At 39.7% G+C, this 24,760-nt stretch overlaps 2 pseudogenes; both read left to right on the plus strand.

The window, feature by feature from the left end:
- The first annotated feature begins 269 nt into the window (after positions 1 to 269).
- LOC127419132 (6-phosphofructo-2-kinase/fructose-2,6-bisphosphatase-like) lies at positions 270 to 8,017 on the plus strand (annotated as a pseudogene).
- A 5,002-nt stretch (positions 8,018 to 13,019) lies between these two features.
- LOC127418509 (inter-alpha-trypsin inhibitor heavy chain H6-like) lies at positions 13,020 to 20,392 on the plus strand (annotated as a pseudogene).
- Positions 20,393 to 24,760: the final 4,368 nt, after the last annotated feature.

Raw genomic sequence — 24,760 nt, forward strand, 5'->3', positions numbered from 1 at the left:
TGAACATTATCTCACATGTTAAAATGTTTGATTTAGGAATTTGTGTACCATAAACTGACAGGTTAAGAATCCTTAGTGGGTTAATTAAGTAAATCTTCTGTTGGCTGCCAGGATTCTGTGTCTGTCCTCAACTAAGTCTCTCTACCATGCCAACCCCATCTTTCCTACCAACTCATCCTGCCTCTCACTCATCAGTCAGGTGATCTGAGCAGGAACAAGGTTGATGGGAACTCCTCCATGTGTTCTCATTTCTTAAACACAAGCTCAGCAGTACAGGCCCCAACGACATGTCTTCCGAGCAGAAGGAGCTAACACAGACGCCCCTGCTTAAGATATGGGTGCCATGGATGAACAACTCCCTAGGCCAGAGGAGAGGCTATGAGTGAAGGGGAATATTAATTCACCTGTCTTTCCTTCCCTTTATTTCTTCTTGTTTTTCCCTCTGTTGCGGTATCCCTTTGCTTTATTTCTCCTCTAAAATTTGTCAGTGCATACAGAGATTGCTAATGTCTTGTAGATGATCAACCTGCCATGCTGGACTTCAACCCTGTCTGCTTCCTTCATCTACACTGAACCTTCACTTCACTTATTTTGTTCTTGACAGTAATGTTCCCTCCGTTGTGCCAACAGAATGAAAAGGAATATTAAGTGCTGGATTTAGCTTCATGTGATTCTGTGGTTGCTGTGAAATGTTCTATCAGATGTTCTCACACCTCCAGTCTCTCTTTGTCATCTAAACTATTTGAAAAGGTCTGCTGTGTCTAGGCACAGATCAGTAGAGAATAAGGAGATTACAATTTGTCAGTGAACGTTGATGTTGCAATGAGCCAAGATTTTCTTGCTGTACCTCTTTCTTTCCAAAAAACAAAAACAAAAAACAAAACAAAAAACAAAAAAACAAAAAATTTGCTGGTCATCATCACATGTTTTGTTTTGGATGCTGGTTCCCAGCATTGGATGCTGGTGAGCTTGTGTCCCCACCAGCTTTACAAGCAGAATTCCTTTGTTCCACTAGCTTGACCTGCACTAAACCAGCATTAACCAACGTAAACCAGTGTGGACCAGTATGAGAATTTGCATTGGAACCATGCTGTCTCTTTTCAGGAGGGATCTTAAAAAATTTACATTGACACCCTGTAAATAATGCATATTGAACATCTCCAAACCTGTAATAATAAAAGCTTACTCAAACATATATATCAATGTTATCTACTGGTCCACAGCCTCACGACCTCAGTTTACAAACTGTCCAACAATGATTGTGATGGTAGGACTGCCAGCAAGAGGAAAGACCTACATCTTCAAAAAGTTAACCCGGTACCTCAATTGGATTGGGGTCCCAACCCAAGGTGAGTGTGTCCAATTTAAAGTGAATGATAAGCTCCTATTAATAAGCATTTTGCATATTCAGGTTCTGTTTTTTAATTTTTGCTTTTGTACAGTACTTGCATGGCACTGACTCTAAGTGTGAAAATGTATTTAAAAAAAGAGTTGCACTCTTTTAAGAATTAGGAATGCTTGTGTGTGTGTGTGTATATATATATATATATATATATATATATATATATATATATATATATATATATATATATAATTTTTATTTTTTATTTTTACTATTGAAATTATTTGCTAACAGGCTCATTTTTATTGTACTGTTGTATGTCTAGTCGTTAATTTGGGTCATTATCAAGGGAAGCAGTGCAGACATACAAGAATTATGCATTTTTCCATCCAGACAGTGAAGAGGCCATGAAAATTCTCAGGTAAGACAACTTTAAAGTGTTGAAAAAATTCCAAATGAAAACATTGATAATGTCATTTGGATAATGTCATGTGTCATTTTGTGACATATTTATGACGCATGAAATTGTCTCTCTTTCACATCTTTGTATGTCCATTATGTCTTCAGAGCCTGTGCCTCAAATGCTCTTAAGGACATTGCCAATTACTTCACTAAGGAGCAAGGACAAGTAGTAGTGAGTCAAGAGAATAATGGATACCTGTCTATCCAGGCTATAGTTGGATGACCTCTAAATTTATATCCAGTGCAGTTTGAATTAGCATTAATACCTGCTTAGTTTGGGATTCTAACTGCTTTTATTGAGGAATCAACTGATTATTAGAGGCAAATCAATCTTTAACAAATACTCTTCACAGGTCTTTGATGCTACCAATACCACTAGGGAGAGAAGAGGGGTCATCATCAGTTTTGCAAAGGAGAAGGGCTACAAGGCAGGTGCAGAGTTTTGCTATTTTTCACACTGAGCTGAAGGCTTTCACATTCTTTTAAAAATGTAATGACTTTTAACTTTTAAAGTTAACAAGGCATAACACATTTTTCATGGCCAGGTGTTTTTCATTGAGTCGATTTGTGATGACCCAGAAATTATTGAAGCAAATATCATGGTAAGATTAAAGTACTAAAAGTGTCCAATCAAGTTTTATGAGCAAAACACTTTAGGGTGAGATGACAATTGTTTCTTGAATTGATTTTGACAGCAAGTAAAGTTGAACAGCCCAGATTATGAAAACTATGACAAAGAGGAAGCACTGGTGGACTTCCTGAAGCGGATTGAATGTTACAAAATATCCTATGTCCCTCTGGACGAGGAAAAGGACAAGTACATTTAAAAAAATAGATATTTCTTAACTAATATATACACTATATTGCCAAAAGTATTCGCTCATCTGCCTTTAGACGCATATGAATTTAAGTGACATCCCATTCTTAATCCATAGGGTTTAATATGACGTTGGCCCACCCTTTGCAGCTATAACAGCTTCAACTCTTCTGGGAAGGCTTTCCACAAGGTTTAGGAGTGTGTTTATGGGAATTATTGACCATTCTTCCAGAAGCGCATTTGTGAGGTCAGACACTGATGTTGGACGAGAAGGTCTGGCTCGCAGTCTTCGCTCTAATTCATCCCAAAGGTGCTCTGTCGGGTTGAGGTCAGGACTCTGTGCAGGCCAGTCAAGTTCTTCCACACCAAACTCGCCCATCCATGTCTTTATGGACCTTGCTTTGTGCACTGGTGCGCAGTCATGTTGGAACAGGAAGGGGCCATCCCCAAACTGTTCCCACAAAGTTGGGAGCATGGAATTGTCCAAAATCTCTTGGTATGCTGAAGCATTCAGAGTTCCTTTCACTGGAACTAAGGGGCCAAGCCCAGCTCCTGAAAAACAACCCCACACCATAATCCCCCCTCCACCAAACTTCACAGTTGGCACAATGCAGTCAGACAAGTACCGTTCTCCTGGCAACCGCCAAACCCAGACTCGTCCATAAGATTGCCAGTTGGAGAAGCGTGATTCGTCACTCCAGAGAACGCGTCTCCACTGCTCTAGAGTCCAGTGGCGGCGTGCTTTACACCACTGCATCTGACGCTTTGCATTGCACTTGGTGATGTATGGCTTGGATGCAGCTGCTCGGCTATGGAAACCCATTCCATGAAGCTCTCTACGCACTGTTCTTGAGCTAATCTGAAGGCCACATGAACTTTGGAGGTCTGTAGCGATTGACTCTGCAGAAAGTTGCTGACCTCTGCGCACTATGCGCCTCAGCATCCGCTGACCCCGCTCTGTCATTTTACGTGGCCTACAACTTTGTGGCTGAGTTGCTGTCATTCCCAATCACTTCCACTTTGTTATAATACCACTGACAGTTGACTGTGGAATATTTAGTAGCGAGGAAATTTCACGACTGGACTTGTTGCACAGGTGGCATCCTATCACAGTACCACGCTGGAATTCACTTAGCTCCTGAGAGCGGCCCATTCTTTCACAAATGTTTGTAGAAGCAGTCTGCATGCCTAGGTGCTTCATTTTATACACCTGTGGCCATAGAAGTGATTGGAACACCTGAATTCAATTATTTGGATAGGTGAGTGAATACTTTTGGCAATATAGTGTATATATATATATATATATATATATATATATATATATATATATATATATATATATATATATTAGTCTGCCTTTTTGTCTGTTTTGTAGACACCTCTCCTTCATTAAAATCTTTAATGTGGGGTCTAGGTACCTTGTGAACCAGGTTCAGGATCACATTCAGAGTCGTATAGTGTATCATCTCATGAACATCCATGTCACTCTACGATCCATCTATCTGAGCCGCCATGGGGAAAGTGAGCTCAACCTGATGGGAAGAATCGGGGGAGACTCAGGCCTCTCTTCACAGGGACAGAAGGTGAAATAAAAATAAAAAAATATACTAAACAAAGGTGACCTGCTCCATGAACCAGAAACACATTTTGAGGTTTTATGTATAAATTGTACAAGTTAAAAGGAACATCTCAGCCAGCATTTAAATGATTATATCACAACAACGATTTGGGGAAGAAACGTAATCGATAGAAAGCTGAGACTTTCTAATGATATAGAAAATGTGTTTCTGGGAGATCTCGGCCTGGATGAAGGAACGTCACCTTCAGCTCAACCTTTTGTCAGACAGAACTCTTTATAATCCCAGCCAACCTGTCTGTTGACTACAACCTCTCTATTCATCTTGGTTCAACTACGCTAACGGCAACCAGGATAGCATGGAACTTGGGAGTGGTGGTGGATAACCAGCTTAACTTCACAGTCAACATCTCATCAACCACTCAGTCTTGCAGGTTCGCGCTTTGCAACATCAGGAAAATCAGACATTTTCTGTCTGAAAATGCTACACAACTCCTGATCCAAGCTCTGGTTATTTCAAGACTGGACTACTGTAATGTGCTGTTGGCCGGCCTCCCAGCTAGTCACTGCAGATGGTCCAGAACACTGCAGCGCATCTGGTCTTCAATCAGCCATAGAGGGCTCGTGTCACCCCACTCTTGATTTCACTCCACTGGCTACTAGTATCTGCCCTCATCAAATTCAAGGCTTTGACTCTGGCCTTCAGGACAGCCAATGGAACAGCACCCTCTTCAATTCATTCCTCCAGGTCTATGTCTCAACTCGCTCTCTACTGTCAGTGAATGAGCGGCACAAAGGCACAAAATCTATTTCACAATCATGGACTTTCTCTGTTCCTCTGTGGTGGAATGGGCTCCCAACCTCCACACTATCTGCTGGCACCATCTCAACATTCAAGAACCATCTGAAAATACATCTGTTTTGTGAGCAGTTAATCCATTCACACTAAAAGTACTGACTATTTATAAAAAAAGAAAAAAAAAGAAATGAAAAGGAAAGCCACTTTGGGAACTTGGCTCTGCGATACAGAAGATATTGTTGACTTTTGAATGACAAATTGATTATGTTCCTCATTTGTAAGTCACTTTGGATAAAAGCATCTTCTATATTTCTAAATGTAAATGTGGGTAAAAGTGACTCAAATGATGGAGCAGGTTACATATCATCTTCACCAATCTGGATTAATCTACAGCTCAAGTATCAAAGTGTGTTTGTTTCAGTTATTTTGTGGTAAAAATGACTAAATCTTCAGTACTAATTCTACCATACATGTCAGTGTATATATGTGATTTAAACCTTCCTTCTTGGATACATGTGCACTGCCCTACGTCAAAGTTACTTGGTTATAGTGTGGATTTGGCCGTTGCTGCAATTTTCACACTCTGTTTTATCTGAATCTGAGCATAGTTGAGCCAAACCTGTCAGTCACAGCCAGGACAGATCATGGTTTAAAGGAATAGTTCACCCAAAAAGGATAATTATCTCATAATTTAGTCACCTTTATGCTGTCTGAAGCTCATATTACTTTCTTTCTTATGCAGAACACAAACTAAGATGTTTTGAAGGATAAATTATGTGTGTTTCTCCATACAATGCAAGTAGTCAATGGGGTTCAAAATTTAAATTTCCTTATTTAAACATTTTACATTTAAAAATGCATTTCATTGTTTAACATCACATTTCAGGAGGGAAAAACATTTGTTTTGCATAGTCAGATGATAGCGTTGGTTATTTATTTGTGCCTTTTTGTTTTCTTTGTTCACCTTCCTGATTTCTGTTCTGTTCTCTTGCTGGTACCTTTTTTTGTGCACTACATTCTGATTGGCAAGGTCTCATCAGTGTGCACAAGATGTGTACCATTCAGAATGGCAAATTAAACATCACAAAATTCTGAGTAAAAAACTAAAATTGCAGCTTGCTGTGATTTAGAAATTGGACATGTTCATATCGCAATCTTATTTTGATTGCATAAAGGTAATCCATACGACTCGAGTGGTTTTTTCCATGTCTTCTGAAGTCATACGATTGGTTTTGGGTGAGAAATGGACCAAAATGTAACTCCTTTTTTTACTATATATAGTTTTGTTTTTTTTTTTGGCACAATTTTGATTTGAAGCTCGATTACACTTCCTGCACAGAGCTTTTCTCATAATCATGAGTAAATGATGAGAGAATTATTGCTATCCCTTCAAGAGACCTCTTTTCGGACATAATTCAATTTTGACCAAGTGACAATATTAGACTTATTGATTGTGCCTTGTCTTTCAGTACGCTAAGGCCCTCTCAGAGTTCATCAGGGGTCAAGCCATGAAGGATCTGAAGGTGTGGACCAGCCACATGAATAGGACCATACAGACAGCAGAGGCACTGGGTGTCCCTTATGAGCAGTGGAAAGCCTTAAATGAAATTGATGCTGTAAGCTACTCATACACTGTATTTAAGTTTTATGCCCACGAAATGCAAATGTATCAGAGTTGCTTTCTTGACACTTTAAGGGTGTATGTGAGGAGATGACATACGAAGAGATTCAGGCAAATAAACCAGAGGAGTTTGCGTTAAGAGACCAGGACAAATACCGCTACCGATATCCAAAGGGAGAGGTGAGTCCTAAAACAGTACACTCACTCTCTAAAGGTATCTTTACTAAACCGAGTTAAGGCTGCTGTGAGGATGGCCTGTACTGCCTCCATATTTGGTGTAAAGATGCAATACCATATGAGAGTATGTATTTTAGAATTTATAATTCACAATTTTTACATATATATTTATTTTCATATTTTCATTCATCCTTTCATGTTTCCATATATTTAATTTAATATTTAAAACATTAAATATAGCCAATAAAAGGTAGGTTACACTGTAAAAAAAATGTGGGGTAAACTAAAAAATGTGCTTCATGCAGTAACTTTTTAAATATATATATATATATATATATATATATATATATATATATATATATATATATATATATATATATTTAATCTGACTTCATTTACCTGACAAATTAGGTTATACCAACAAAAGTATTGTTTTGGTTCAATGAAGTAGAAAGGTTACCACTTTTTACAGTGTACATATGCTGCTTCAGATGCAAATTCTGTTGTGCCTTTGCAGTGTAACAACAGATAATATGAGTATATTAGAAGATATACAGGAAGTAATTACCTTTTTTCTGTATTCTGCAGTCTTATGAAGACTTAGTGCACCGTCTGGAGCGGGTCATAATGGAGCTTGAGAGGCAGGAGAATGTGCTGGTCATCTGTCACCAGGCAGTCATGCGTTGTCTACTGGCCTACTTCCTGGACAAAAGTGCAGGTCTAAAACAAAAGCAGCCAGCCGCTGCTGTAGTCTGTTTCTGACTATCATACATTTTTAAATGATGTTTCTTTTCCCTCTTCACAGATGATCTTCCATATTTAAAGTGTCCTCTACATACTGTTCTTAAACTCACTCCATTGGCTTATGGTGAGTCGGCATAGCTATGGTTTGTTCACATCCTTGGAACAGAAAATACTGTGATGCGTTATTTTACTTTCTGTTCATTTTGCAGGATGTAAAGTGGAGTCCTTCTATTTAAATATTAAAGCGGTGAACACTCACAGAGACAAGCCTGCAGTAAGTCATGGAACATTTTGGAATGAAACAATCTTCTGGAATGATGATTTTTAAACATTAAAGAGTGTAAAACTGGTTTCTTATATGCATTCTAGAATGTGAATATCACAAGAAAGCCAGAGGAAGCACTCCGGACAGTTCCTGAACATCTCTAATCTGAATGAAAGAAGATAATTTAGTTAAGTGGTCACAGTGAAGAAACAACTGCCCATATTTGACATTTTTGCCTAACTGAAAGAATATTTTGGGTTCAATACAAGTTAAGCTCAATCGACAGAATGTGTAGTAATGCATAATGTTGATTACCGCAAAAATTCATTTCAGCTTGTCCCTCTTTTTTTTAACAAAACAAGCATCTGTGGAAGTGAATGGGTATATAATATAGTCAATTAAATTGTTTTAGTGTTGCTAAAATCGCTTAATAAAGTTATATGTGTATAAACTTCTTTGCCATGATGACGAAACGTAGTGCTGCTAAAATGATTTTAAGCAACATTTACAGCTCAAATAAAACACAAGTTAAATTTATGTAAGTCCTTCTATAAAATTATAAGCTTCACATTTCTGCCTTTAAACCCTCCAAAAATTGGCCCCATTCACTTCCATTGTAAGTACCTCACTGTAACCTCGATTTTTTTCTTCTTTTTTTTTTCTTCTTTTTTTTTTTAAGAAAAAGTGAGTCAAATTTTTGTGAAAATCAACATTATGCCACAAATGCGGTCAATTGAGCTTAACTTGTATTGAACTCGGAATATGCCTTTAAACAACTTACAGTATATAAATTATTAGATGAACATTAATCATGTACTTCAATAAGAGGAATATTAAGAGTGTTCTTTCATCATGATTTGAGAGTTGTTCTTAGTGTCTTGTTTTTTAGTGTTTTGCTGCTAAACTTTTTTTAATTGTTAACATGATGTCAAGTTAAAATGGATATGCAAAATGAAAATGAAAGGGTGTTAATATTTCCCTTTTTTATTTTAAAAATGTGACAGAGTGTAACCTCCAAGATCATCACTTTATGAATGTGAATAACATTTTCATCCATCAAGGCATTTTAAAATGAAACACAGAGTTGTAGAATAATACCCTTATAGGCATTAAGGACAGTGTCAAGAAGCCCATTCAGTCACCAGTAAAATGGACAGCAACCATACAAATAAATATATATTAGACATACAGTGCAGAAATCACAATATCACACAAGAGTTGAGCTTAGTGCTCTATCTCAAGGCATTTCCTTCATAATTAATTATTTGCCAGCCTTTCCATGTGAGTCATAACTTTCTCCAGCCTAACTGAGATTCCTAAAATAAACATTTCCAAGTACATTCAATAAGGTGACTTAAATGCAGTTAAAATGATGTATAATCAAATCACTGAAAAGCCACTGCATGGCTACATTGCGATAAATAAATGAATAAATAAAAAATCCCGCAGAAGTTTAGGCATTCATGGATTAATATTTTGTAGTCTTTCGTGCCCCCAAAACTGTCTCGAGACTTCGTGAAATTTCCAGAACACTGTGTACACGTGAAAAGTGAAAAACCTTGTATAACTTGAGCAACCAAAAAAGATACCTGCGCTTTGCTGAAGGTCTTGTTTTTATGTGTTTATTATAACCAAGTTGTTTCTTCAGTCTAACTGCATCTATCTCTCTCATGGCTTTATCTTGGCTTCAGTGTCATTTTAAACATCTCATTGGAAGGAAGGGGGGAATGCTACCCATTTTAGAAACAACTTTTTGCCGTAAAATGTGAAGCCCGTGGAAGAATTTACGCACACGTCTTTAGGAGCAAATCAGTGGACTTTGCTTTCTGAGTCTTATACAAACTGAATGTGATGTTTTGTGGCAGCAACTGTAAAATGGATTTGAGTATCCATGCAGTTGTTTTGATCCTTCTGATTATTGCTCTTTTTTGGATGTGCGCAACTGGACGTGCAAAGAGTCCCTCTTCAGATACGTTTTCTAGGCAACAGCATTATTAATATTCTTGCACTGTAACAGTGGAGTCCTTGGTGTTATGTTTAGGCTATGTTTGTTCAGTGACATTTTGCACTGAAAAACTAGCGCTACAGAACGTTTCGCACTACAGAAACACTGTGCGCCATATTACGTAATTAAGTGCATATTTCTATATTAAATTGGAATAATGCCTTGCTAGTAGACATAAAGGAATGTTCAAGGATTAATGCAAGTTAAGCCCAATCTACAACAATTGTGGCATAATGCTAATTACTACAAAATTTAATTTCGACTTGTCCCACCTTTTCTTAAAAATAAATAAAATAAAATCTGGGTCACAGCAAGGCAGTTACAATAGAAGTGAATGTGGCTGATCCATAAAAGTGAAAATACTCACCGTTTTAAAAGTATAGCCACAAGACATAAACGATAAATGTATTGTGTTAAATCACTTACTAACCTTTTTGTGTAAAATTATAATGACGTAAGTAACCATGTAAACCCTGTAATCCCAAAAAACAATGATTCAAACAACTTTACGGCTCAAATAATACATAAGATTTAAGTGCTTTTATAAAATTAGAAGTTTCATATTTCTGCCTTTAAACTCTGAAATTGGCCCCATTCACTTCCATAATGTAATGCCTCACTGTAACTGTAACTTTTTGGAGAAAAGGAGGGACGAGTTGAAATTACTTTTTGTGGTAATCAACATTATGCCACAAATGCTATCGACTGAGCTTAACTTGTAGTGAACTCTGGAATATTCCTTTCAAAACAACTTCCTTCCAGGAATTCCAACAGGAATCCTGTGCAAATGGTCAAATTGCATTCCGTTTGAATTTTTAAATTAGGTTGGAATGAGGGTAAATAGAAAGAAAAGTATCATGAAGGGGTTACCTTTGAGAGTACTGTGACAACATCTTGAGCATCTGCTTGAATTTAACAACATGCTACCTGTCATGTTTATTTATCAAGTGATCGTTAATCTATCTCACAAAATGTGGTAAATAAGGCTAGGCATCAGTTACAAAGTGTAGGCCTATACTGGAAAGTCATAGAAGACATGCACACACATCTTCTTTCTCATTTTTAGCTTTCTGTTTGTATTTACAGAAATTTCCAGGAGATGTGGTAATGTATTGACACAGCAATGAATTATACATAGCCTACATTTGAAACCCTCCAGTGGCCCTCTGTGTAGAGTACTGACATTTAGTTCCATTTCCCTTTCATGAATGACTTTGATTCAGTCTATTTCAATATGACATCAAGACCAAACCACTGGCAACTGGTTACATACACTGGCACCTTAGATGAACTAAGATTTTTAAATGCTTTCTGCACTTACCCCTTGGTCCTCAAAGGCAATTTTGTGGTTTAAAATTTAGTAGTTAATCAAGTTTACTAACTTTATATGAATACTTATGGGTGAGTGGCACAAATTAATACATAAGAACACAGCTTTTCTCCTGTTTTTATAAAGCCTCTGGAATTCATTCTTTGTAGTAAACACTGACCATACATTGATTAAATGCAGTATAAGAATATGTGGGGCCTCCAACACTCTGTTCAAAAGAAATCAAGAAAACAGCTGTAGGCCTCACTAGATGTCATTTTGTGTTTGTCAGAGATTGAGACATCAGAACACAACAGCAAAACTTGCTGTAAGTATGACAGTTTTAAAACTGTATTAAACTGTAACCACTGTGATCAACACCACCACTCTTGTTCTTTTGTTTTATTCTAAAATTCTATAAAGCACAAAATAGAGTTCTAGTCTTCCCACTTTGAATGTTTTGATGTTTTTGATGCTTCAAGTTTTTGATGACTTATGAATGTTTATTCTAATTAAACTCATGAGAATGTTTGCATGAGAGCAGTAATACAACCAGAACAATCTGATCCAATCTTTGTTAAAGGATATCAATTTCTGTGAAATTGTGAGTGCAAATAATCACTGTTGCCATTCTGGGTGCAAACACTAGCAAAATAGAGGTAAACTATATGCTTAATGTATTACATTAATATCTAATGAACATTTTGTTAACATTTTGAGAACATAAGTTTTCTTTGTTCAGAGATGTATTGATCTTAACCTAAACATGTTCTTCTCTGCTTAAGTCACTTCTTTTTTAAACACATTATTATAGTAAACAAATAGCTTCATGCATCCCTAAGCTGTGATATGCATAAAAGAGTGTTCAGTCTCTCAGACTGAACTAACATTTCTCTAGCCAGACCAATGTGGTCTGAATTGTGGTCTGAATCAGGTTCAAGTAAACAGAGATTGAGATATACTATATACTGAGCTGGGACATTCAAAGGAGCTGTCAATTCAACAGTAGAGTGCTAATCATACAAGTGGCTTCATATAATCATACACATTTTTTAATATGCATGTTTCAGAGAAGATATACTATACTTATATACTGTAACTCTCAAAGCATGTGGGTGTTTTTAATTCTATTATCAGTGTTACCGTAAGTGACTTGGTACTGGAATGCATCATTGATGGTTGTCACTCTGCAATGTACTGTTTATGTTTTTATGCCCCTTGGCCGAAGGTGACAGATTATCACGTGCGGTGTGCTGTAGTGTCTCACTATGCTTTAACCACAGTGGAGAGTACAGTGTGGAATCAGCTCCTCATCAGTAAGGATGCTGCATTTGAGGTGCATTTATCACAAACTTTACCATGTAGGTTCAAAGTTATACCACAGAGTTTTATCGTTTGGATAAAGCCTGTAGTTTTCCTTGAATAAACACAGCAGGGTTGTAATTGTAGTAATGATTCATTCACGTGGAAAGAAATTCTTTGTGATCAAAAGAGCAAAACATTGTAGAGACTGAAATCTGATTTACAGAAATAATTAACCAAAATAGCTCTCACTCTGAGCTATTGTATCCTATCAGTTCAAAATTTAAAAACAGGTTAATGACAAGTTTAAAAAGTAGTTGCAGGTAATACAACAAAGTGACAGAAAAAGACTTCAGAAATAACTCCTATGAGAGATCTACTGAAGAAAAAAGATATGTTCATAGGAGGAAGAGTTCTGCAAACCTCTTTTCCTAAAATGAAGGCTGAATATAAAGAAATTCCCACAAACAAAGCCCCATAGCAGCTTCCAATAAAGCACACAGGGGCTGGATTTGAAAGCAGACGTAGGTCAAACATAAAGAACTTTAAGGGCAGATGAATAGCACGCTTTGTCAAGAAAAGTCAGAGCTAATAGAGAAAATGATGGGAACTGGCCCTGTTCACCCTCCCTTTTACTCAGCAGAGTTTACCAAGGCACATGGCCAAGGTACACACACTCACACATTTACACACATTCATATGCATGTAGAATGCACACATGTATCTATCGACAAAGGAAGGCTTCAAGTTTCAATGTAAATGTCATGTACAATGGCCCCAAAAAGTATTTTAACGCTTCTGAACTCTTAAGACACTTAATAATGTATGAATTCCATTGCATTAGATAAATACCAAACAAAGTGGGGAAAAAATATGCTATAGTTTTTCTCAGAACTAACATAACAATCCATTTACGATCCATTTTGCATTGACTTTTAAGCAACATTTTTTAGTGGATGTATGAAGTCAGTTCCCTTCATGTTCACTCATGTGTCCTAGCAGAATAACCACGTGTGCAGTTTATCACATGAACTATTGACAAGGTCCACTAACATTTGACAAACAGAAAGTGTCCAAATACATTTGTCTTAACATTAAACAATAAATGCATTGTGTTATCATTTGAAACCTAACAAACTACTTTTGTGAAATGTTTTGTTTGAAAAGTGTGTTTGTGACAAACAGCTGCTCAGAGACTCTAAAGCTTTGCGTGCGATCCAAACAGATGCGTAAAGCGCACACCGGACACAGCAACATCAGGGCTGGGTCTGCCTCCTCCTGGGGCAGCGCTTGCAGGTTCACCACCTGATCCCTGAATGGGGTCGTGGGAACCTTGGGCACATAGCCCAGTCGGGGTCTCAGGATCACATGAGAGTAGCCCAGACCGAACTCCAGGCACGTTTCGCTGACAGAGAACGCATGCAGGTCTCCTACCCTCTTGATGGAAGTGAGCGCAGTCAGGAAGGGCAGTCTTTAAAGAGAGTGCCTTAAGCTCAGCTGACTGCAGGGGCTCAAAGGGGGCTCCCCGTAGACCCTGAAGAACTACAGAGAAGTCCCATAAGGGAATGAGGCATGGTCTGGAGGGATTCAACCTCCTGGCGCCTCTCAGGAACCTGATGATCAGGTCGTGCTTCCCTAAGGACTTACCGTCTACTGTGTCGTGGTGTGCCGCTATAGCGGCTACATACACCTTCAAGGTGGAGGGGGACAGCCACCCCGACTGCGCATCTCTGGGGGTCTTCGCATCGGGAAGAACACCACTTAGTGAACAGATGCCACTTCAAGGCATACAGGCGCCTCGTAGAGGGAGCCCTAGCCTGAGTGATCGTGTCTACCACCTCGGGTGGTAGGCCACTTAAGTCTTCTCAGGAAGCGAACAGGTCTACCTGTGCCTGCCCGAATCGACTCCAAATCAGCTGGACCAACTGAGGGTGGAGTCTCCACTCTCCCCTGAGGGTAACCTGTCATGACAGCACGTCCACTGCAGTGTTGAGGTCGCCTGGGATGTGAGTGGCCCGCAGCGACTTGAGGTGCTGCTGACTCCAGAGGAGGAGACGGCGGTCATAACCACAACACGCCTGGAGACCTGCTCTAGGAGAATGCCTGCCCGTAGAAATATGAGGTCGGTCCAAGGGCTGAAGAGGCGGCGACAGACCGGCGTGATAGCCACGCGATGTGTCCCGCGGTGCTTTGCCCATCTCGGGACTCGAGTCTGGAGCCAGTGCTGAAGCGGTCTCATATGCATCAACCCAAGCAGAGTGGCTACCGCTGAGGATGCCATATGCCCCAGGAGCCTCTGAAACAGTGTCTTTTGTCTGAACTCCTTCAAACAGGCCAGCACCGACTGTGCGCGCTCATTCGTGAGGCGCGCCGTCATCGAGACTGAGTCCAACTCCAAGCCGAGAAAAGAGATTGCTCTGAACCGAGAGGAGCTTGCTCTTTTCCCAGTTGACCCGAAGACCTAGTCGGCTGAGGTGTGAGAGCACCAGGTCCCTGTGCGCACACAACACATCCTGAGAGTGAGCTAGGATTAGCCAGTCATCGAGATAGTTGAGGATGCGAATGCCCACTTCCCTTAACGGGGCAAGGGCTGCCTCTGCGACCTTCATGAAGATGCAAGGGGACAAGGACAGGCCAAAAGGGAGGACCTTGTACTGATTCGCCCGACCCTCGAATGCAAACCGCAGGAAGGGTCTGTGTTGAGGTAGAATCGAGACGTGGATGTACGCGTCCGTCAGGTCTACCACCGCGAACCAATCTTGATGCCGGATGCTCGCTAGAATGCGTTTTTGCGTCAGCATCTTGAACCGGAGCCTGTGTAAAGCCCGGTTCAGTACTCGCAGGTCCAAGATTGGCCACAACCCATCGCCTTTCTTTGGTACAATGAAGTAGGGGCTGTAAAACCCTTTCTTCATCTTGGCCGGAGGGACAGTCTCTATCGCACCCTTCCATAGGAGGGTAGCAATTTCCGCGTGCAAGGTAGCAGCGTTCTCGCCCTTCACCGAGGTGAAGTGGACGCTGCTGAACCTGGCTGGACACCTGACGAACTGAATCGCATAGCCGTGTCGGACGGTCCGGACCAGCCATCGCAACGGGTTGGAATGCGCAAGCCACGCGTCCAAGCTCCGGGCGAGGGGGACCAAGGGGACAATCGTGTCGGATGTACCGGTGGGTGGGGCCTCCCAGCGGGGCGGAGCCTGAGGTGCCACGTCATGCCGTGGCCATGTTGAGTTCAGGGACATCGAAGCACTCGGGTTCTTGGCGGCCGGCCGTGAGATGGGTGGCGTCTGCTTCCTGCGGTGGGCTTCACGCCGGGGCCGGGCCACGGGGGCGGGCTGTGGCGGAGCGGTGCAGTCACCACAGGAGGACGCCCTTGGCGACGAGCAGACGGGGTGCGGGATCTTGAGCCACGCCGGGGCAGGATGTGTTGGATAGCTTCCGTCTGCTGCTTCACCGCCGAGAACTGCTGGGCAAAGTAAGACACGAAAGACAGCGATCGTGACCGTCAGAAGGTGAGAGATAACGACCGCAACCAGGAATAACACACAACGGAAAGGCATCTTTAAAAAGACGTTGCGTGTGTGCTGCTCTTTTAGAGAAATATACTCTTTTTTTTTTAATATACTCTTTTATTTCTGCCGAAGCGCCCAGGGGCGTTCTCTGCAGTGCACAAGTGCAGATGGGGAGAAGCCGCTGAAATGCGCCGTCAGATCCAGCAAAGGTGAATGAACAGCCATGAAAATTCAGCTCAGTGAGCATCAACCGTTCGGCTCTGAAGAGAAAATCTGAATGAGTGGTTGCATACCAGCTCCTTTTATACCCGGATGTTCAGGGGAGTGGTATGCAAATACCACTTGCCAATTCTCATTGGCCTTTTTTCAAAGACCAGAAGTGTTTCGGGCTCCCAAGATTGACCCCTAGTGTCACTACATCGACACAACGTCGAGTGAGTGACAGATAGGGAACTATAATTGTCGTATCTACAATTTCAGATAAAAAATGGCACATAAAAAATAAAAAAAATAACAAACTGTGGTTGATTGCTGGTCAGATGGTTGCTTCTTGTCTGAGTGGGTGGTTCTTGGACAAAGTAAGCAGCAAAATGGACCAGACTTTATTCTAAATCTCTGGCTGCTTGAGACTATGTTAACATGGATGAATGCATTTATGATAGTTTAGATGTCCCACATTACCCAATATCCTAGATTACCCCAACTGATCTTATATTTTTACTTATATTTTTACCCTCATGGACTTTTGTCTGTTTTCATGGCAGCTGTTTTTCACTTATCTTTTAGCAGAGGCAAAACCTCCCCCTTCAACTCAGGTCAAGAAGAATCCTCACTGTGCGCATGTGCACTACACTCCCACCATACATCAACAGAGGAACATCTCTCCCTGAGATCTCAATGCAGACTTCATCATTCAGTATGACATGAACCTCAAAAACCCGATGGGGGACATCCAGGTCTTCACTCTAATCTTCTCATTGGTGGTACTGGAATAGGTGACATCAGACATCTAGCATTATAATGTAGTTAATAGTTCATTTCTCCAGGTGGATAATGGCTACTTTGTTCATTACTTTGCTCCTTGAGGCATTCCTGTTGTTCCTAAAGATGTCATCTTTGTTACTGACATCAGTGGCTCTATGATCGGCATGGAAATCAAGCAGGTATCATCTCAACCACCTCAAAACTATTTCCACCTCAATGCTTTTGAGAATAAGTTAAAGGTATAGTTCACCAAAACAGAAGCATTTTGAAAATCTAGCCTTGGCAATCTTGTTTGACAGCCTGAGACACCAATTACTTTCATTGTATGGAAAAGAGCAGCTTGGACAAAATGCTGTGAACATCTTCTTTTGTGTTCTATGGAAGAAAGAATGTGATAAAAGTCTTCTGTATTCCTGAGAGTGAGTAAATGATAACAGAAGAACTGTCAAAGGTTTCAGCACCAAATGATGCATCTCTCTCCATTGTGTTTGACTTTAGACTAAGGCAGCCATGACCACCATACTGAGTGACTTGCGTCAGGGGGATTACTTCAATTTCATCACTTTCTCAGATAAGGTCCACGCATGGAAGAAAGGCTGCACTGTACTGGTCAAACGGCGGAATGTGCGGGACGCCAAGGAATTTGTCAGGAAGATAATCGCAGAAGGCTGGAAGTGTTCCATCGATATCTGAAATAAAGACGTTTCATGATTGAAAATGACATTGACTACCCTTTATTCTCATTACATCCCATCAGGGACAAACATCAGTGCAGCTCCGCTGTCTGCTGCCCAGTTACTAAATCTGTCCTCACATTTGTCTTCACCCATTGCTCATGCGCCCATATCTCACCGAGTTCCCATGATCATCTTCCTGACCGATGGAGAAGCCACTATTGGGGTGACAGAACCAGATGTGATTTTGAGTGATGCACAGCAAGGTTTGGGTTTGGCTTCATTGTTTGGCCTGGCACTTGGAGACGATGCTGATTTCCCCCTGTTGAGAAGGCTGGCCCTGGAAAATCGTGGTGTAGCTCGGATGGAAAGTTGCCTCCACAAATAACTTAAAAGTATACAAAAAAGCATGACACTTAAGGGGAGACCAGGGCTAGTTATCACACTTTTCATTCCAATGAATATTTACCAGGGTAGGTTTATATTTGATAGTCAGTTTCTGCATAGACACATAACTTAAAAAGGGACAGTTCACCCAAATATCACTCTGAAGTCGTTCCAAACCCATATTACTTTCTTTCTTCCATGGGTCTGACAGCCCCTACACTCTTACACTATTCACTTTCAGTCCCAAACATTCTGCTTAACATCTCTATTTGTGTTCCACTGAAGAAAGAAAAGTAACATGGGTTTGGAACAACATGAGGTTGAGTAAATGATTACTTTATTATCATTTTTGACTGAACTATCCATTTAAAGTCTTGTCTACAAAAAGGCTATTGAACATTCCCACTGTTATTGCCCAGGAAAAAAACAACAAAAACAAAACAACACATTGATCTTTAGTGACAACATGCCCCACAAACATGTTTTCACACTATATGGGGTAAGTTATCACAATAGGAACTTTCCATTTAACAAACTATTTAGGATTTATTGGCAAATCTAAACAGTAAAACAATTATGAAATGCTAAACAATTAATGACACAGCAAAATGTAAAAGGTAACGAACAAAAAATATCAAGGTATTATTTTGTCCAACAAAATTTGAAATTAATCAATTGTATAAAATTACAAAATAGCTATAAAACCCTTCATGAGTTCACTGGTTCATATAGTCCTGGAGCACATTAAGGTTAATGGATATGGTGTGCTGTCCATCACAGAGGGGCTCCAGCACAGGACTGGGCTTGAGCTCTGAGTTCCCCCACTGAACTATCAGACTAAAGCAAGAAATATAAAGGCAAGTTTAAACTAATAATTGGTACAGGCGTTATTAAATATAATGGTGGAGATAGGGAGGTGGAGTGATGCCAGAACAACCATTACTGGTGTGAAGGAAGCAGCCACTTATACTTGAGACATGATTGGCAGGCCTACATGAACAAGCTCCTCCTGAACTTACATTTGGAACTTCATGTAAGATAACTTGCTCCAATGGAAATATGAAAAATTTATGAAAATAGCCTTGTCCTGAAAGCACAGTTTTCTTTAACAGTTTTCTTATTTTAAAACACATAGAATGGTTTAGGTTCCATCATTTATTAATGTTTTATTATATTTTATGCCACTCAGTAATATGAGGATGATGATGCAGCTGTCCAGTTGAAAGGCTTCTATGATGATCCGGCCTATTTAGATGATCAGGCCTATGAAATCACCCACTCTCACTTCCCCAACTACTTCCAGGGTTCTGAATTGGTAGTCACAGGACAACTTAAGCCGGGTGTATGGGATCTGAAGATCAGACTGACAGCAAATGATTCAAAGCAGAAGGTAAAAGTGGAGAATTAGCTTCCAATTTCCAAAACAATGGTAAATAATACAGCACTGTCTCTGGGCTGTGCACAAGCGCTGGATGGTATTCCTAGCTTTGTGAATTGTCTCTGGACATATTTCACCATCAAAGAGTTGTTGCTGGCTAAATTGAACACCACTGATGTAGTCACACAGTGTCTTCTTGTGGATAAAGCCACCAACCTGTCCCTGAAGTACAATTTTGTAACACCTGTCACTTCTTTGGTTGTGATCAAATCAGATGAACCAGAACCAACTAATAGCTCTTCTGTGACAGCTACAACTACAACTAGCAAGACTGCGACTAGTACCATAGCAGCTTCTACAAACACGTCAAATCAGACATCTCATGCTGCCCTTAAAATCTCCTCCACATCTGAATGGGCACCAAAAAATCCAACTCTTCCACAGCAGCAAAAACATGCAAACCCCTGTCACCAAATCTGTACGACAACATCCATCACCCTCAGGGCTGCATACCACTGGTTGACCATCTAACACCTCTCTCTCCCTCAACAAAACAGCCTCCCCTCCATCATTCAAGAAGACCATGACAGTATCTCCTAAGACCACGTCCACCCCACTTTCAAGCAAACCAACCTCCTCTCTTCCAAGCACCATCAAAACCACAACATCCTCAGGCTTAGTTAGAAACACTCTCCTTCCTTTCTTGAAGAGTTCTATGACACCACCAAGTACTTGAAAACCACTTCTTCCCAGCCAGCCAAAACAACAACACTAGCCACCTTAGTCAAAGCAGGACCATCTATGATGAAGGACTCATCCTTAACTGATGTTGAGAACTTTACTACCTTAGAACTTACATCTCTTCATCAGGGCCAGCAAACATTACCCTCCACCGCAGCATCTACAACAGATGCAAACTTAGATTTTGACCTGGAAGTGGCCACGCTGCTGGCTCCATCTTTTATTCCTTTGCCAGGAATGACAGGTGCACCTAAGTTGTGGGAAGCCTCTCATATTCTGGATGAGTTCACTTTATGAAAGTGAAGCTTGCCTTGCTTTGAGACTTTTGTTGCCAGTGTCATCTTACAACATCTCTTGCATATTATTGCCATTATTTAAGGACACAGTTCACCTAAAAATGAGAACTTTGTCATCATATACTCAATCTCATTTTGTTCCACACCAGTGTGACTTTCTTAGTGGTCTGCACAGGCCTTAAAATAAAACCCAAACCTGATCCATACTCGAGAGTGTGTGACTCGTCCCGAACTGTATCGTCAGATTTTAAGCCCGAACAAGACCCGAACATGAAATTGTTCATTCTCTTTATAATTTCTTCTCCTAGCAAGAATTGCTGGAGTAGGCTGTATTTTATGTAAGCATTTTAACGGTATTGCAATTGTAAACATATGTTGAATCTTTGTGACACCTGGGCTAAAAAAGCTAGACACAGTGCAACAAATGAAACAGAATGCAGGTGTCTGGACATTCCTTTTTGAAAACTGGTGTCTCAAAAATGTGGCAATCCTGCACGAGATGCTGAAGAAACAGTCAGATGCAATGCAATGGTCAAAGACAGCACGTGTTTACATAGGAAAACAATGGAAAACAGAGCAGAAGCACAAAAAGACGTTTGGTGTGAACGGCCCTTAACTCATCCGTTTGCGAATCTGTGAGTGAGAGTGTGTGCACAGCCTGTTTATTTTTTTCATTAACTACAAATGCAAACCCAAAGTTGTACTTAAAATAACTGACATATTTGGCACATATATGTGCCAAAAGTAATCATTTAGTCAACTTTTAGTAGTATTCGTGCATATAGATGGCTTCAAAGCTAATAGTCATCCATAGACTAATTTTCAATTATCAAAAATAATGGGTCACACTGTTACCTTAAACAATGTTGCTGTGATTTTCCAAGATTGTTGGTTTTAAGGGATAGTTCACCCAAAAATGCAAATTTTCTCATTATTTACTCACCCTCATGATATCCCTGGTGTGAATGACTTTCTTTCTTCACCAGAACACATTTGAAGAAATTTAGAAAAATATCTTAGCACAGTAGGTCCTTAAAATGCAAGTGGACGGTGATCCGATTTTTGAAGCTCCAAAAATCACAGACAGTCAGCAGAAACGTCAGCGATACGACTCCAGCGGTTACACTAATGTCTTCTAAAGCAATGCGATCACTTTTGGTGCGAAAAAGATAAATATTTAAGTACTTTTTAACTATAAATCATCGCTTCCAGTAAGCTTCCTGAGAGAGTGGAGTCCAAGTGGTCTCTCATGTGATGTATTCACGTTGCCATGATACAGAAGTAATCTCACATTCTCCACTCAGTTGAGATATCCAGGATAAGCACACAAACACACCATTGTGAGTAAACAAACAGATAAATACAAATCTAAACCAAAACCAACCAAGCTTTACAGTGTTCTTCCTTCTCACTTGTAAACAGCACTGCTCTTCCGGCTGTGACTCACGTGCCTCAGTTCTTGCTTGTTTTAAATGCCAATGCGATTATGTCACGCGCATACCGCTGCAGAACTGAAGCATGATTTAGAGTTTAAAAAAGTACTTAAATATTTATCTTTTTTGCACCAAAAATGATTGTGTCGCTTTAGAAGACATTCATTTAAGAGCTGGTGACATATGGATGACATTTATGCTGACTGTCTGTGATTTTTGGAACTTCAAATGTCGGATCTCCGTTCACTTGCATTTTAAGGACCTACTGAGCTAAGATATTTTTCAATTTTTCTGTTCTGGTGAAGAAAGAAAGTCATACACATCTGGGATATCATGAGGGTGAGTAAATAATGAGAGAATTTTCATTTTTGGGTGAACTATCCCTTTAAATCAAGTTGCACAGGTCACAATGTGTCCTAAAGTTTGATTTTATGAGTTGCAAGAATTTGAAAGTTATGTATTTATTGATTATCTTGCCTGACCAGACCACTTACAGTCTCAGGTATCATTGCTCATTATTGTCACATACACTTTAAATGAATAACTATAGTGCCTCTACATTTGTCACTGAATGTAATAATCTTTTATGTCCTCCATCTAAATAACATTCTCCCTGTCCATTAGATATCTCCTCTACCATTCAGATTCAGAAGAAAGGTACAGCAGTCCGCCTCAATCTGTTACTTGACTGCAATGAACTGAAACTACAATAATCCTGTAGCCTCTGATCATGTATTTTGTCAATATGTATAACATGTATTCTTTTCCTGAACTCATACAGATATCAAACTTGTTAAAGGTAAGGGTCACACTTTATATTAGGTGACCTTAACTACTATGTACTAACATTAAATACATACAAGACTATGTATTTACTGTATAACTACATGTTGTTCTGCAAAATGCCCACATTTGCTGCTACTGAGGTAGAGGTACGGGTAGGTTTAGGAGTAAGGCTAGGGTTAGGGTTAGGATTAGGGGTTAGAGTTAGGTTTTGGGGTAAGAGTGGGGTTAGGGGTAAAGTTAACAGTGTAACTACAAATGTAATTAAATGCAAGTACTTTAAATTCTTTCACTTTAATTCCAATGCAACAACATGTATGCACATAATAAGTACATTGTATCACACGGTTAAGTACATAGTAGTTAAAGGAATAGTTCACCCAAAAATGAAAATTTGCTGATAATTTACTCACCCTCAGGCCATCCAAGATGTATCTGAGTTTCTTTCTTCATCAAAACAGAATTTAAGATTTTTAGGATTTAATTTCAGGCCTCCTCCTTTAAACAATGCAAGTGAATGTCCTCCATTTTTTGACGGTCCAAAATGCATATTTAGGGTGCATCAAAATAATCCACACGACTCCAGTCGACAAATAAAGTTCTTCTGAACCCAAACGATTGATTATTTTGAGAAACAAAACAATACTTATATACTTTTTAACTCATGAGAGGGATGACATAAGCTTGTTGGTAAGGTCACGCGTCACGTGGAGGAGGAGGCAGGAAGCGCGTCATTGTTTACAATAGAAACTTGCACAGAGCACAGACCAAGCGCTGTTCACAAACCAAAACAGTCCAAAACAATTTCAAAACAATATAAAATAAAATAAAATAAATAATTTCCAAATAATTATTTTAAAAAAACAATGTAAACAATGACGTGCTTCCTGCCTCCTCCTCCACGTCTCATATGAATTATTATGACTTCTATCCTCCATTAGCTGTTTCTGCTTTTATTGTTTTTTACAAGATCACAAAAACTGCAGATTTATGTAATTGTAATTGTGATGTATGTAAAACTGACTTTGGAAGTGTTAGTCTCATAAAATTGTCTATTAAGATACTTAAGATACTGTTGTACAGCTCCCAAAGAAACCCCCCCCACCCCAAACATTGCCTAGTTTATGGGCTTAACCAATGCCGTACGCTTGAGGCAGGGACTATTTGTTTGCTGAGCAATGGCAGAGGGGAGGAGTGTTAGGTGAAACCTTTTTGAAAACATTTTTGCATGTCTGTTTGGTGACGCTAATGTTCAGAAGTAATCCACTTCAGCTTTAAATTCTATTCACTAAGACAATGTTAATATAATGTTGTTTTCAGAAGTATTTCTCCATTTCTGAGGATCTCAGTAGGGTATCTCTTTTCAGTCCTAGGCCAGTTTCAACATACCCATATGGAGGTGATAAGGGTAACAGACCGAGCTGGTCTCTATCATGCACAAACAAACAAGAATAGTTTGAAGGTCATGAGCCTGCTCAAGAAAGGAAACGAGCATGTTCCTGTCACCCTACAGGACAAGATTCTGAAGGACTCATCCAGGAAGCGACACTCAGCCCAATATTGGGAAGTGATAAAAAGTTGGATGTAAAGAGACTTCTGGGCCACTCCTATTAGAGCTATGTTGTGGATCACCAATAGATAAGACCCCAGTTGTAGCTCACATCTCCATATCTTTAGAATTACTGTAGGTATAAAAAGGACACTGGAACACTCTTGTGCTAACTGACAGTGAACAAACTTCAGAACAAGAGTATACAGAACAAGTACAGAGTGTTATACATACGCTGCAAAGGATGGTGTTGTATTGCTTGCAAAATCAATTAATGGTGAAAATAGTGCCTTTTGAACAGAATGGTATAGGCATAACAAATTATCATTTTACCAAGGAGATATTTAAATTTCTCACTGTGATATGACTTTAAAGACAGGGAATCAAAAACATTTCTTAATAACCAAATATTTTTTCTAAGCTTCCATTAAGTTGGCATAAAAATGTATGTGTATGAATGCTTCCATTTAAAATAAAGTAACAGTTAAGAATTGTGTACAGAAAATAGTGAAATGTATATTGGATGCTCTTTATCCTGTTAGAAAGCAAGGGTAAAGGTCTTCATGTGTGCCAATAATCAAATTTAGCCAAAGAAAAGTTTGAG

The sequence above is a fragment of the Myxocyprinus asiaticus genome, chromosome 28, assembly GCF_019703515.2.
Source record: "Myxocyprinus asiaticus isolate MX2 ecotype Aquarium Trade chromosome 28, UBuf_Myxa_2, whole genome shotgun sequence".
Lineage (NCBI taxonomy): Eukaryota > Metazoa > Chordata > Actinopteri > Cypriniformes > Catostomidae > Myxocyprinus > Myxocyprinus asiaticus.